This window comes from Leptonychotes weddellii, chromosome 11 (assembly GCF_054177405.1).
Source record: "Leptonychotes weddellii isolate Sample4059 chromosome 11, ASM5417740v2, whole genome shotgun sequence".
Classification (NCBI taxonomy): domain Eukaryota; kingdom Metazoa; phylum Chordata; class Mammalia; order Carnivora; family Phocidae; genus Leptonychotes; species Leptonychotes weddellii.
Genome location: NC_138379.1, coordinates 79,127,400 through 79,141,258, shown reverse-complemented (window position 1 = coordinate 79,141,258; position 13,859 = coordinate 79,127,400). Strand labels below are relative to the sequence as shown.

Genomic DNA, 13,859 nt, shown 5'->3' with positions numbered 1-13,859 from the left:
CATGGAGCACTGGGTGTTGTGCACGAACAATGAATCATGGAACACTTCATCTAGAACTAATGATGTAATGTATGGGGATTAACATAAGAATAAAAAAAAATTAAAATTAAAAAAAAAAATTAAAAAAAAAAATAAATAAATAAAATCTTAAAAAAAAAAAAATAACTTAAAAGTAAAAATATAGAAAAAAAGATATGCCACGAAAACACTAATCATGAGAATGATGGGGTGGTTATATTAATATTGGGCAAAGCTGTCTTCAGGATAAGCAGTTTTACCAGAGATGAAGAGAATAAGGATAGAATTATGAAATCATGAGAAGGCATAAAAGGGTATCCTTTTACAATTAACAGAACATCAAAATTCATGATGCAAACATGGATGGTAAAGGAAGATGTGACAGATGTGACAGACAAATACACAATTACAGCCAGTGATTTCAACCTTTATCTCAACAATTGATAGACTAGCTAGATAGAAGCTCAATAAGCATATAGAAGATTTGAACCATCCTATTAACAAACACAACCTTACATATGTACAAAACACTCCTTGCAACAAATTGGAAAATCCACATGCTTTTCAAGTGACCGTAAAACACAACCAAGATAAACTGTATGCTGAGCCGTAAGACAAGTTTCAATAAATTTACTATAATTTAAATCATTTACAGTATGGTCTCTGTCCACAATGGGATTAAATTAGAAATCAATAACAAAAAAGCATTTGGAAAATCCTCTAATATTTGGAAATTAATCAAAATACTCCTTATTAAACCATAGGTATAAGACAAAATTAAAAGGAAATTAGAAGATATTTTGAACAAAATAAAAACATAACATGAAATTTGTAGGATGAAAGTAAAGCAGTGTTTAGAAAGAAACATACCTTTAAATGTTTATGTTAGAAAATATTAATAGTTTAAAAGCAGTGATCTAAGATTCCAGCTCAAGAAGTAGGGGGAAAAAAAAAATGAACCCAAAGAAAGAACATAGAAGGAAATGCTAAGGATAAGAGCTGAAATCAATTAAATAGAAAATTGGCAATGCTAGAGAAAAGTAATGGGAAAACAAATTGGTTCTTTAACAAGATTAATAAAATTGATAAACTTTCAGTTATAGTAATCAAGAAAAAAGAGAAAATATAAATTATCAATATTACAAATGAAAGAAGTATTAACACAAGTCATTCAAACTTAAAAACTTCATAAGTGAGTAGTAGGAACAACTTTATGAAGATAAGTTTGACAATGTACATAAAAAGGAAAAGCCCTTGAAAAATACAAATTATTAAAGCTAACATAAGAATAAATAAAAAATCATAATAGCCCTATATCCATTAAGAAATTGATTCATAATTTAAAAATATCCTCACAAAGAAAACTCCAAACTCAGATGACTTCACTGGTGAATTCTATCAAACAATTAAGGAAAAAAATAATACAAATTGTACACAAACTCTTTCAAGAATAAAAAGAGAGAAAACTTATCAATTCCTTTTATGAGGCCAATATTACCCTGATACCAAAACCATTTAAATGTATTACAAGAAAAGAAAATTACCACTCAAAATCTCTCATTAGCATTGATACCAAATTCCTTAAGAAAATTCTAACAACCCAATCCAGCAATACATAAGCAGGTGAATACATCATGAACTAATGAAGTTATTTCAAAAACACAAAAGCATTTTAACATTCAAAATAAAATCAGTGTAATTCAACATATTGATAGGAAAAATAAAAATTATTTGCTTATTTCACTAGTTGAAGAAAAAGCTTTTGAGTAAATTTAATACCCATTAATAATAATAATAACTACCCAGTAACTTAGAAATGGAAAAAAATTTCCTCAACCTCATAAAAGCCATTTTTAAAAGCACAGTAAACATCATCTTTATGTATTGTAAAATATTGAAGCTTTCCTTAGGGAACAAAGCAAGGATGTCCATTCTCACTATTCTTATTCATCATTGTACTGGAAACTCTAGCTAGTACAATAAGACAACATAAAAAAATGAAAGGCTTTTAGACTGAAAAGATATATATATTGATATATAGATGATATGATATATATAGATTTCCCTAAGGAAAATACCAAAACAAAACACTCCAACTAGAGCTAATAAGTGAATTTAGTATCACAAAATTTAATGTCTATGCATGAAAGTCATTTGTATTTCTACATATTAGCAATAAAAAATTGAAAAATAAACTATAAACATACCATTTACAATATCATCAAAACCACAGAATGTTTCCAAACTTTTAACAAATAATTTAACAAAAAATTTCAAGAATTTAACAAAATGTTGAGATAAATTGAAGATGACCAGATAAATGGGGAGATATACTAGGTTCATGGATTAGAAGACTCAATGTTATTAAGTTGTCTATTCTTAAATTGATCTATAGATCGCACAAACTCAGTTTAAAAAACTGAGCAGGTTTTTAAAAAATAGAAATTGATAAGCTGATTGTAAAAGTATTTGGAAATGCAAGAATTTAGAAAAGCCATAATAATTTTGAAAAGAATAACATAGTTGGAGGGTGCACAGTACCTGATTTTAATGCCTATAATGAAGTTGTAAAAATTAGGACAGTGTAGTCTTGGTGTGAACATTAACAGATTAGTAGAATAGAACTGAGAGTAGAAAATATATCCATATTTATATGATCTATTAATTTTTGACCAAGGTGCCAAAATAACTGAATGGGTAAGGAAATTATTTTCAACAAATAGTGCTAGAATACTGCCTATCTACATGGAGGAAGATGAAAAAATCAAAACCCTAACTTCATACATACACAAAAATTAATTTGGGGTTAATTATAGACTTAAATCTAAAAAAACCATAACTCTACAACTCTGAATCTTCTGCAAGAAAACAGAAGAATATATCAATGATTTGGGGATAAACAAGAATTTCTCAGATTCAACCCAGAAAGTACTAAGTATCAAAAGACGTTGTTAAGTTGGACATCAATTTAAGTATCTCTATCTCTCTATCATTTATCTATGGGCTATTCATCATCTATCTATGGGTGTGTGTCATATTTATATAGTACATATATGACAAAAGACTTGTTTTCAGAATATAAAAACAACTCCTTCAACTCAGTAATAATAAGACAAACATCCAATAAAATGAATATAAGGCACTACACACAAAAAAACTATATAAGTAGCTGGTTGGCATTTGAAAGTGTTCAACATCATCAATTGTCAGAGAAATGCAAATTTAAGTCACAATGAGATACCTCTATGCACCCAGTAGAATCACTGAAAGATGAACCACATCAAATGTTGCTGAAGATGTGGAGCAACTAACACTTTCCTACATTATTGATGGAAGTGTAAATGGTACAGCTACTTAAGAAGTTTGAGCACTTTTCACAAAATTAATATACCTACCTATGACCCAGCAATTTTACTTCTAGGTATTTACCTGAGAAAAGTGAAAACATATGTATATAAACAAAGATGTACAAAATGTTTACAGAAGCTTTATACTTGATGGCTCAAACCTGGTAACAACCACAATGAGCACCAACAAAGGAAATGAAAAAAACAACAACAAATTATTGTATATCCATACAATAGAATACTTCTTGCCCATAAAAGAAATGAACTACCATGAAAGCAACAACACAAATGAACCTCAAAAACATTTGAGTGAAAGAAGCCAGGCCCCAAAGAGTACAGATTGCATGATTCCCTGTATATGAAATTCTAGAAGGGGCAAAACTAATCTATGGTGATAGAAATCAGAACAGTGTTTGCCTTTGGGGTGGGAATTGGCAATTGATTGGGCAGAAGTATGAGGGATTTTTGGGAGTGATGAAATGTTCTATAGAGTTAGTTCTGTTACAACACTTGTTTTGAAAATGTGGATTTGTTCCAGTGCAATTGATACATTAGGGAAAATTTTGAGCACTATGTGGATTTTTCATTTGCTTGTGTGTGGTTCTGCCAGCAAGAAACCTACGTGAAGGCAGAAAGCTGCATCCACCTGAACTGAGCTGCATAGGAAAACACAAATCTCACACAAAGGAACACACCTCAAACATCTAATAGTTACCTGGGGCACCTGGGTGGGGTGCATTCAGTTAAGCTCTTGGTTTCAGCTCAGGTCATGATCTCAGGGTCCTGAGACTGAGCCCTGCTTCAGGCTCCATGTTCAGTGGGGAGTCAGCTTGAGATTCTTTCCCTCTCCTTTACCCTTCCCTTCTGCTCCTACCCACCACCACCCGCCCCACTGTCGCGCATGCTCACTGTCTCTCTCTCATAAATAAATAAATAAATAAATAAATAAATAAATAAATAAATAAATAAAATCTTTACAAAATAATTTTAAAAATCTAATAGCTACCTAAGTTCATCTCATGTATAATGAGCCACAACCATCCGCATAAGATGCTACCTATTTCTGTCTCATTTCAAGGAAACCTCCTTTCTCCACTTTCCAATAACTCACAGACTGCAACCTTTCTGATGCCCACTTTCACAAGGAAACTTCAGGTCTTTTTCAAGGTAGAGTGTCATATTTATTATAGCACGTATGAAGTTTTTAATCATCTAACATGTGTAAAAATACACTACTGTTTTTATTAGGCTCTTATTTATTATTATGTGTCACTGACAAATGTTGGGTTTTGCCCCAGTCCCATTTTTTGCATAAGACTTATGATGGGATGTTTATTGCATGGTTTGGCATGGCAGTGATGATTTTGAGGAATGCATATTTTGCAATGCAGCAGAATTGACTGGATCTTGTTAGGGTATGGGTTATGCAAGTGAATTCAATGGTCAAATCTAATCAAACTGCATACCTACAATCTGTGCATTTCCTAATAGGTAAATGATACCTCAATAAATGAATAAAAACATTATAATAATATTACCACATCTATTGGTTTATTTAAGGTCTACATCTTATGAGTATGTTCATCCTTGGTTTCTCATGCATTTCATTTTACTTCCCAGTAAGTAGCATCCATGTGACATGTTCTCTTATGGGATTCTGAACTCAACATTACTTATATTTGTAATGTTCTTTCCTCCCATCTTTTTCAGATTAATCTCTACTAATCATCTGAATTTTAGTTCAATACCACTTCTTCCAGGAAGGCTTCCTGGCTATTATTTCCTCCTCAATCTGATTAAATGTCCCTCATATGTGCTCTCCCAGCATTGTGTGCTTAGTGTTATCATACATAGCTTTTACCACATTTTGTAGGAATTATTTATCATTGTTTTGAGATCATAGCTTTCAAAGTAAGAATTACGTGTTTTAACCCTGAATCTCCACTCCTCACTCAGTGCCTGGCATGTGTTAGATACATAAAGTAATATTATCTGAAAATTATCTGAATAAATGAATGAATGTTCTTGAGCTGTTTTATTGGTTACCCATTCCTAATTAACAAACACAAAATTATTAGCTTAAAACACAAATTTATTATAGTTCTAGAGGTCAGAAGTCCAAAATGGGTCTCAATGGGCTAAAATCAAGGTGTTGGCATGGCTACATTTCTTCTATAAACTTTAGTGGAGAACCCTCCCCCCTCCCCATTTTCCAGCTTCTATAAGCTTCCTGCATTCCTTGGCTCATGGCACTTTTCCCGTCTTCAAAACCAGTAATCACATCACTCCAACCTCTGCTTTCTATCACACATCTTCTCCATCTGATTCTCCTTCCTCCACCTTTCAGTTATGATGGCGCTTGTGATTACACTGGACCCACCAGGATAATCTCTCCATTTCAAGATCCTTAACTTAGTCACATCTGCAAAGTCCCTTTTGCCATGGAAGGGAACATATTCACAGGTTCCGTGTATGACGATATGGACCTCCTAATACTTCTGGGGGCATTACTCTGCCTGCCGCCACAGGCAAAGTTCTCGCTCTCTTTTGGGCCTTCGCAAATGTTGTACCACCTGCTTGGAATACTCTTGTTGCATGCGTTCACATGTCTAAACTCCTCTTGTACCTAATGTCTTTGCTCAAACACTGTATCAGTGAGACCCACCCCCCTTTATCTATCCTATTTAAAACTGCAACCTGTACCCCTGTTTCTACTAACACTCCTGATTACCCTTTTTCTGTTATTTTTTTCTTTTCCCCACAGCCTATTTATTACACTTACTGTGGTTTTTTAAAATTGTATATTTTACCCAATAGAATATAAGCACATATGAAGACCAATTAATTTGGTCCGTTTTGTATGCTCATGTAGCTCAAGAATCTAGAGCATTACCTGGAAGACCAGTAAGGACTCAATAAACACTTGTCGAACGAATTGGATGAGTGGCTGAATACATAAGACTCCCTTCTGCCACAGAGCATTGAAGAGGCGTGCAAGGAGACAGGCGTCAGGGCTGTGCACATACACAGAGAAGCCATTCTTTGGCAAAAAAAAATGGCATAAATTTTGCAAAGGCCATTGAAAGAAAGCAAATTCCTTAGAAAGAAAATAATCGTGACTTTCTATCTACAAAGCTGAGAAATTGCAGACCTCGGGACTGAAATTTACCTGAAATGCTCTGACAAGGGAGTCATTTCAGCGTAGACTATTGTGGGGCAGGGATAGCAAGGGACAGTGAGCAGAAGGATGACTGGCAAAAGCAGAATAGGTTTCAGAGTGGATCAAGTAGTAACAAAAGGGCTTGGTTAATGTTTGTCTCATCAAAACCTAGTGAGAGGGGGTTGGAATTTAATGATCAGACTCATAGACTGAATTATTTATCATTTGTTGGATCTATAAGGACACCTAAATTAACTGGGTTTTAACTCAATATGGTCTTCATACCAACGTGTATGTTCCACCATTTTCAAGCAATCCTTTCACTGTATTCATAAATTTCTGTATTAAAGAACATTTTGAAATCTTCCTGCAGAAAGCTATGTGAATAATGTATCTTATTAACAAATGCAGGTAATATTCTTGTGCTCAGAGTAGTCATTTAAAGCAGTATTTCTTATAGAATAAAGCCTTTAAAAAAGCGTACCTGGGGCGCTTGTGTAGCTCAGTCAGTTAAGCTTCTGACTTCTGATTTAGGCTCAGGTCACCATCTCAGGGTCATGAGATCCAGCCCCACGTTGGGCTACATGCTCAGCGGGGAGTCTGCTTGAGATTCTTTCCCTCTGCCTCTCCCCCTGCTCTCTTTAAATCTTAAAAAAAAAAAAAAAGCAACCCTTTTCTGTGAATGCTACACGTTACAGGTTGTGTGTCTTTGTGAATATACATTTGTGCATACATACACAACAGTATGGATAGGTCTCATTGGTTATGATTATGGTATCCCCAAGAAACTAGAGTAGATCTTTCTGGTTCAGAACAAACTGAAAATGTAGTTGATCTTAGAAAACTTTAGAACATAGGCATGAACATCAAGTTGTTATAAGCTTACAAATTAAGCTGAACTATAGTCACTAGACATATCCGTAGTTTCTCTTATTCTGGCCCAACCTTGGCCCAAAGAAGGCAAAACCTTTCTCTTGATTTCCTCATTGCACCACTGAAGCAAGTGGGCCTTTTCAAAATATTTTCATTATGTAATAAGGGATGGCAAAAGAAAAATAAACACAGGGTAGAGGGATATAAACAAAAATGGCTTAAAAATTAGAGGGTTCTGACCCTACCGTGGCTTCTTTCTCTCCTTTCTGAAGGCTGTCTCAGAATAGCAACATTCTGGAAGCTTAAGGGCAGGCAAACTCTTGCAAGTACCTAGGCTGGGTCCCTCACATCTTTACTCCCAACGCACTTCATTGTACCTTCTTTTTTGACACTTTTGCCCTAGGTTACTATCTAATCTAAAGTGGAATATCAATGTCTGTTCTAAGAGAGGTGTTTTTTTATTTAGCTGAATGACACCCTTCAGATGAGACCTTATTTTATATCCACAGGAATGGGGACAGATCCTGTAAAATAACAAAGGAGCACTAACCAGGTAGTTGAGTAACCTAAATTCTTGCCCCTATTTTGTTACCAACTTCTTACCAAATTTCTTACCAATTTTCTTACCAGCTTCTGAAATCTCATCTACAAAAATGAAGTTATCGACCTAGTCTGACTTTAAGGCCCATTCCAGTTCTATCCTTCTATTATCATCCTTCACCAACAGGATAGACATCCTTCTGTATGTACTGTGACTCTATCCTTATTTTTCAAAAGAAGATAAAGAAGCTCAGAAAAGTCAAGCGACTCACTCACATCACACCCCTAGTAAATGACAGAGCCTGGACTCACCTCCAGATTGCATCCACAGAACAAATGTCTTTTCAAATGGCTTTGTGGCTCTAGCATCACAGACAGAGAAGAAAAGATCCCATGGGTTGGACACCTGGGTGCCAGCACCTCCACCTCTTTATATGGTTTCCTCAGGAACTGCTATATTTTGTGAGATCATGGCAGCTTAGTCTTGGTTGATGAGTTCAGAGATGGGCATGAACCAAATTAGGAATGTAGAATCATTCCACAGAATTTGGAAATATGAAAGGGAATTGGTCTGAGATGACTGAAGCCATAAAATGGAAACCTCAGGAGATGTTAGCATCCATGTTTCCTAGTGAGTGAAGGAAGCCACTTGTCAATGTAGGACAATGAAGCAGAGGGGAGAGATGGAAAGTCCTGGCAGAATCTGGACCCTGAGTTTTGGTCGTTCATGAGGTCCGGCTGCACACTTGACCTTCTAACAGCTTGGTCATTCTGTCCTCCCTTGTGTTCTGGGTGCTAATATGTCCCCTTCTTGCTTTAATTGTTGAATGACCCAGAACTATTGTAACAAATTACCACAAACTGAAGGACTGGAAACAACTGAAACATATTCTGTCACCGTTCTAGAGGCCAGAAACCCAGGATCAAGGTGTTGGCCAGGTTGGCTCCTTCTGGAGGCTGACAGAAGTTGTTCCATGTCTATTTCCTAGATTCCACTGGCTGTTGGCAATCCTTGGTATTCTTTGCCTTGTAGACTCACCGCTCCTCCATCTTCCCTGCCTCCCTCTTCACGTGACCTCCCCATCTCCATGTGTCTTTATGTGTTTTCTCCCCTTCTTTTCTCTTACAAGGAAGCTTGTCATTGGACGTAGAGCCCACCCCTATGCAGGATGATCTCTTCAGCTTAATTATGTCTGTAAAGTCCCTTTTTGCAAATAAGACCACATGCACAAATTCTGGGTGGACATGTTTTGGGGGGAGGCTGATATGAACCTACAGAAAAAGAGAATCTCAAATGATAGTGATTAGTTTCGAGATGTAGTGATATCCATCTCAATAAATTATTTCATATATTTCATTATACTTTCCCTACCTGCCACCAGTGCCCTTATTTGTCTTGCTGTAAGGTCATTTGGACATTTAACAAATTTAACACTATAATCTAAAAAGTAATATTGTGTTGCAAAACATTTTAGATTTACTTTTTCTTATGTTACAAAGACAAGAAAGATGATGAGGTGATCTCAGTTTGCTTAGTTCAAATGTTGTCAGTGACATATAGCTGTAGGAAAGATTAAGAAAATGTCCTCTCCCACTTATGGCTTCCATGGATAGCTGAAAATTCATTTGTGCTTTTGTAAGTGCTCAGGACACCTGGAAGTAGAATGGTTTACTGAAAGAGTTCTCATGTCTAGACACCACATAGGTTAGGTTTTTTGTTGTTCTTGTTGTTGTTTTTAGAAGTAACAAAGAAGAGGAAGTATGTCAGTGTTTGGTATTTTAACCAATATAAATTGCCTTCTTTTCCAAGGAAATGTTCCTTATTATATGAAGTCAATTTCCACATAACCCGCCGTTTGTTAGGGTAACAAATTTATCCCATCTTGGAATCTCGAATAAAAAATCCATGTTAATGCCCGTATGTAGCTGGTTTTATGTCTATTAGTAGCTGTCTTCAAATCCTCACTAGGGCAGAATAAAACTATTAAAAAAAAACAAAACCTATAATATCAACAAAAATACAAAGTCCCTGGTTTATGAGCTGTGTTTCATTGGGAAGATACTAAGGGATGAATTCAATAAAAAACAAAACCATGCCTTCCACTCAGTATAATCTTATGGATGCCTTCCATCATCCAGACTCATTACTGGGGTATTGTTTTACCTGACAAAGGACACCCACAAGGTTTAAACTTTGTGCATATTTTTGGTGTTCTGATCCTCTCACAAGGCAATTTCCCACTGCATACCATCTTAGAAATAAAGTTTGAATTTAAATGGGAACCAGCCTTGAAGCCGTCATACAGATCTTTTGTCAGATGAAAATACAGTTTTCCAAAATGTATGCAATGATACCTCATTCTCAGCTCCCTTACCTTGCTGTTATAACCAGTCTCTTATGTATCACAGCAGATGACTTAGTTCTGTTTTAATAAAGTAAATCCAAAAATAGGAATGCCAAGCTCCTGCCATGTAAAATTTCTCAGTTTGGTGCTAAAAAAGAAGATATAGTTTCATAGAGGGACAAAAATGCTATAAACATGTGATGGCAGATTTGTTTGGGGTAGAGTTAATTACTTCCTTGTTAATTCCTGATAGAACTTAGAAGGCTCTCTAACAGCTCACTTTTGGCTATTGATTTATCTCTTTATGGGAAGAGTCACAGATTATTAAGTTTTGTGGTTTTTTTAACGCACACTTTTTCTTGTAGGTTACAATTCTATCTGATTTTATAATTTTCCATCTTGAAACTGACTTGATCCTTTTTAATGATGTTCATGCCCTTAATCAAGAGTGTATAAACAATCCATATTACAAGTTTCATAAAGACATATGTGAACATTTAACAGGCTTTGGGAGACATTTGCAGTTTAAAATATCTAGATCACTTCTTTTTTTCTTGGAGATTATCCTGTACGAGTAACAGGCAGAGAAAATATTTCCCATGCCTGTGAGTATTTAGGAGTTCCTTTGCGTGCCTAGGCCTTTTTTTTCCCCCCCTCATAAAGGGGAAGTGGTGTGCGTTGGGGGTGGGTGAAAGAAAAATGACAAGAAGCAAGAGCTTTGCTCCTGTAGGATCAAATTCCAAGCGGAATTCCTTCATACACTTCCATTTCTGTTGTGAGAGTGCAGTGTGGTGTTCGTTTTCACTGTATCTGCTCGCTTAATTGTTTCTGCCTGTTCATTTCATTCTTCAGTGAAAACATTAGCCTAAGGGACATCTGAAAATCAAAAGGTGGGCTTGAAGTTTAACAGGAAATGAACAGTGGTGTTGCTGCAATATTAAAGTAAAAGTTTAGAACCAAAAGAAAATAGCCATATTTCTAAATTGAATCTATCTTTTCTCTTTTTTGTTGTTTCCCTTTGCTCTCCCAAACAGCAAGATTAAAGAAAAACATTCCATGGCTTCTACAGTTTTACATGCCCAAGGTATATAAAGGATGCTGGGAGGTCTGCATTAATGGAACTCATCTTAGATGTGCTGAAAATCAGGAGGTTTTGAGTGATTAGGTAGCAGTATTTAAAACCCAGGACAAATTTCCTGACAGCTGTAATTATTTAATTCTGTTAGAAGTATCCCTCGCCACCCCCAAACCTCCTCCTGCCAGAATTATCCAGATAATTAAGGAAGTGGTGGGAAGGTTAGAATCTGAACCATCTCCAAACCAAAACTGACCAGATAATTGTCCAACTCTCTGCTTCACTTACAGTGTAGAAATAGGATTTCAGCATCTCTGTGTATGCTAGTGAAGCATGACCTCTAGGAGGGAAGTTGTCTTCCAACAGAATAGAACTTGAACTTCAGAAGTTCTTTATTCCTCCACCAAGTTGCCCATTTACACTCAAGGTGAGGTGGCTCAAATGCAACAAACATCAGGGATGCTAAATGCTGCTGTTGAACCAACTCAGGATGAAGTGTCACCATTGTCCAGTTGCTCTTTGATCCTGGAGACAAAAGATCGAGCAGATATTCAAACACCAAGCTCAGGAAATATCAGCTTAAAAATACCGCCTCTTTTACAACTACTTTGTCCACCAAGGAAATCAAACAATTCAAGAAGGGCAAAGCAACCAGCAGAGCAAAGTTGTTTGCAATGGCCCACTGGCTACAGATATCTTAAGAGGTGAATGGTGAGGTGGAAAATATCAGACTTAAAAAAAATAATAAATAAAAGTGTAGGCACTTAAATATATAGAATTTATTAGATCATTTATTGGGGGGAAATAATTTGGGTTATTGAAATGGCCATGCTGAGAAATAGTTAAATAACAAGTCATTACCTTTTCTTGCCTTGAAGAACAATGGATTTGGGACGGATCCAAATTTGCAAAGGGCAATCATGATTTTTATATTCAGTTATCTCATGGAAAGATCACTGTGCTTTTGTATCATTTTGCTAACGCTCTATTTCATAGGCTTCGCACACTTGGAGAACTCACTTAATCAAAAGTAATATTCATTTATGGATTGATTATGTATCACACTAATTCGTTTTAAGAGTAGCAGGACAAGAGAACTGTTGATGACAAAACACAATTTTGGGAAGAAGCGGTTTGCTTAGTTAGCTACCTTTACAATGATTATTCTCTGTGGAGAGTATCACCTTTTGGCTGTTTCTGTTAATGGAGTGGAAGCAGTGCTGGTGGGGGTGGGGGTGGGTTGCAACACTAGGTGTAGGTTTGAAATGGGAAAGCAAGGTAAATGAACAAATTGCAAGTTAAATACTTTAGGGGGAGGGGATGTATTTTTACAGGTATCAATTATTGTCGTTACAAGTAATAAATAATGCTAAATAAAACATGTAACTAAATGGGCATTAAAGACCTTTTACATACATAGAAGAAAAGAGAACCTTTTTTTCCTCCTATGCTGCAGACTGCAGGCATTTTCCTCTCCCTCTGTCAAGTGCAATTCTTTCTTGATGAATGACAAGGCAGGATAATAGGCTGTGGTCGCCATGGCAACCAGACAGCAGCACTGTGTGCCTAGCATTTTTTCATCTGAAAATGAAACCAGAAGCAAAGGAAAGCTGAAAATGTAACCAACAGATTAACTGATACAAAAAAAGAAAAGAAAGAAAGAAAGAAAGAAAAAAGAAAAAGGCAAGTTAGATTACAAGCAATTAAAATTACAGTACCTGCCTCTCTCCCTCTCTCCCTCTCTCTCTCGCTCTCTCCCTTTCTCTCTCCCTCTCTCTCTCTCTCACACACACACACACACAGGCACTCACACACCGACCAGATATTTTAAAATTCTATTTGATAAACATGCAACAATCATGTTTTATCTTTATTTTTCAAAATACCTCATTTGTTTTGAAATCTAGGAATAACTGATCTTTTTTAAAAGAGGCATTTAATTTTACTAGACACTGCAATTTATTAAGCTTGAGGTACTGTGTTTGTCCTGGAATTTCTAAATTCCTTTCCTCTCTAGTGCCTATCCCTGAACTATGCAGAGACCAAGGGCTTGGTGTGCAACAGTTTTATCTGAGGGCAGGATTGGTGGGGGGAGCAAGGGAAGAAAGGTGACCTGGAGCTGAGAAATAAGAGGACAATTCTATATTAACCCTCGGGGACTCTACATACTCCAACTACTGTATTTACTAGAGTCAGAGTTGCTCTTCTGTTGAGCTAAAATAAAGCTACAGTGCTTTGCTATATTCTCCTTCCTTACATTAGAAGGTCCCTGAATTCCCATTCAGAACACCATGTATTCTGCCCATATAATTTCCTTTTATTTACTGATAAAACCTTCATGGCAGCTTTCCTTTTAGATGTTCCCTGCCTCTGCTGTATGCATATATAGTACACAACAGATATAAAGGAGGATTTTCGAAGAGCAATAGCCCCTCTGCAATGGATATTGGTAGAAGCAAAGAACACGGAGCTGGAAGTTAGAGGACAGGAGTCCTGTGAAG

At 36.0% G+C, this 13,859-nt stretch overlaps 1 long non-coding RNA gene across 1 annotated transcript in view; it reads right to left on the bottom strand.

Annotated features, from left to right (window-relative positions):
• Positions 1-12,309, bottom strand: part of LOC145716297 (uncharacterized) — a 35,260-nt gene extending 22,951 nt beyond the window's left edge. Inside the window, exons 1-2 of the long non-coding RNA XR_014138888.1 lie at positions 8,251-12,309; positions 7,010-7,172 (exon numbers count right to left, since the gene is read on the bottom strand). This is a non-coding gene — a long non-coding RNA (uncharacterized LOC145716297). The remainder of the gene's footprint in view (positions 1-7,009; positions 7,173-8,250) is intronic.
• Between the last annotated feature and the right edge of the window lie 1,550 nt (positions 12,310-13,859).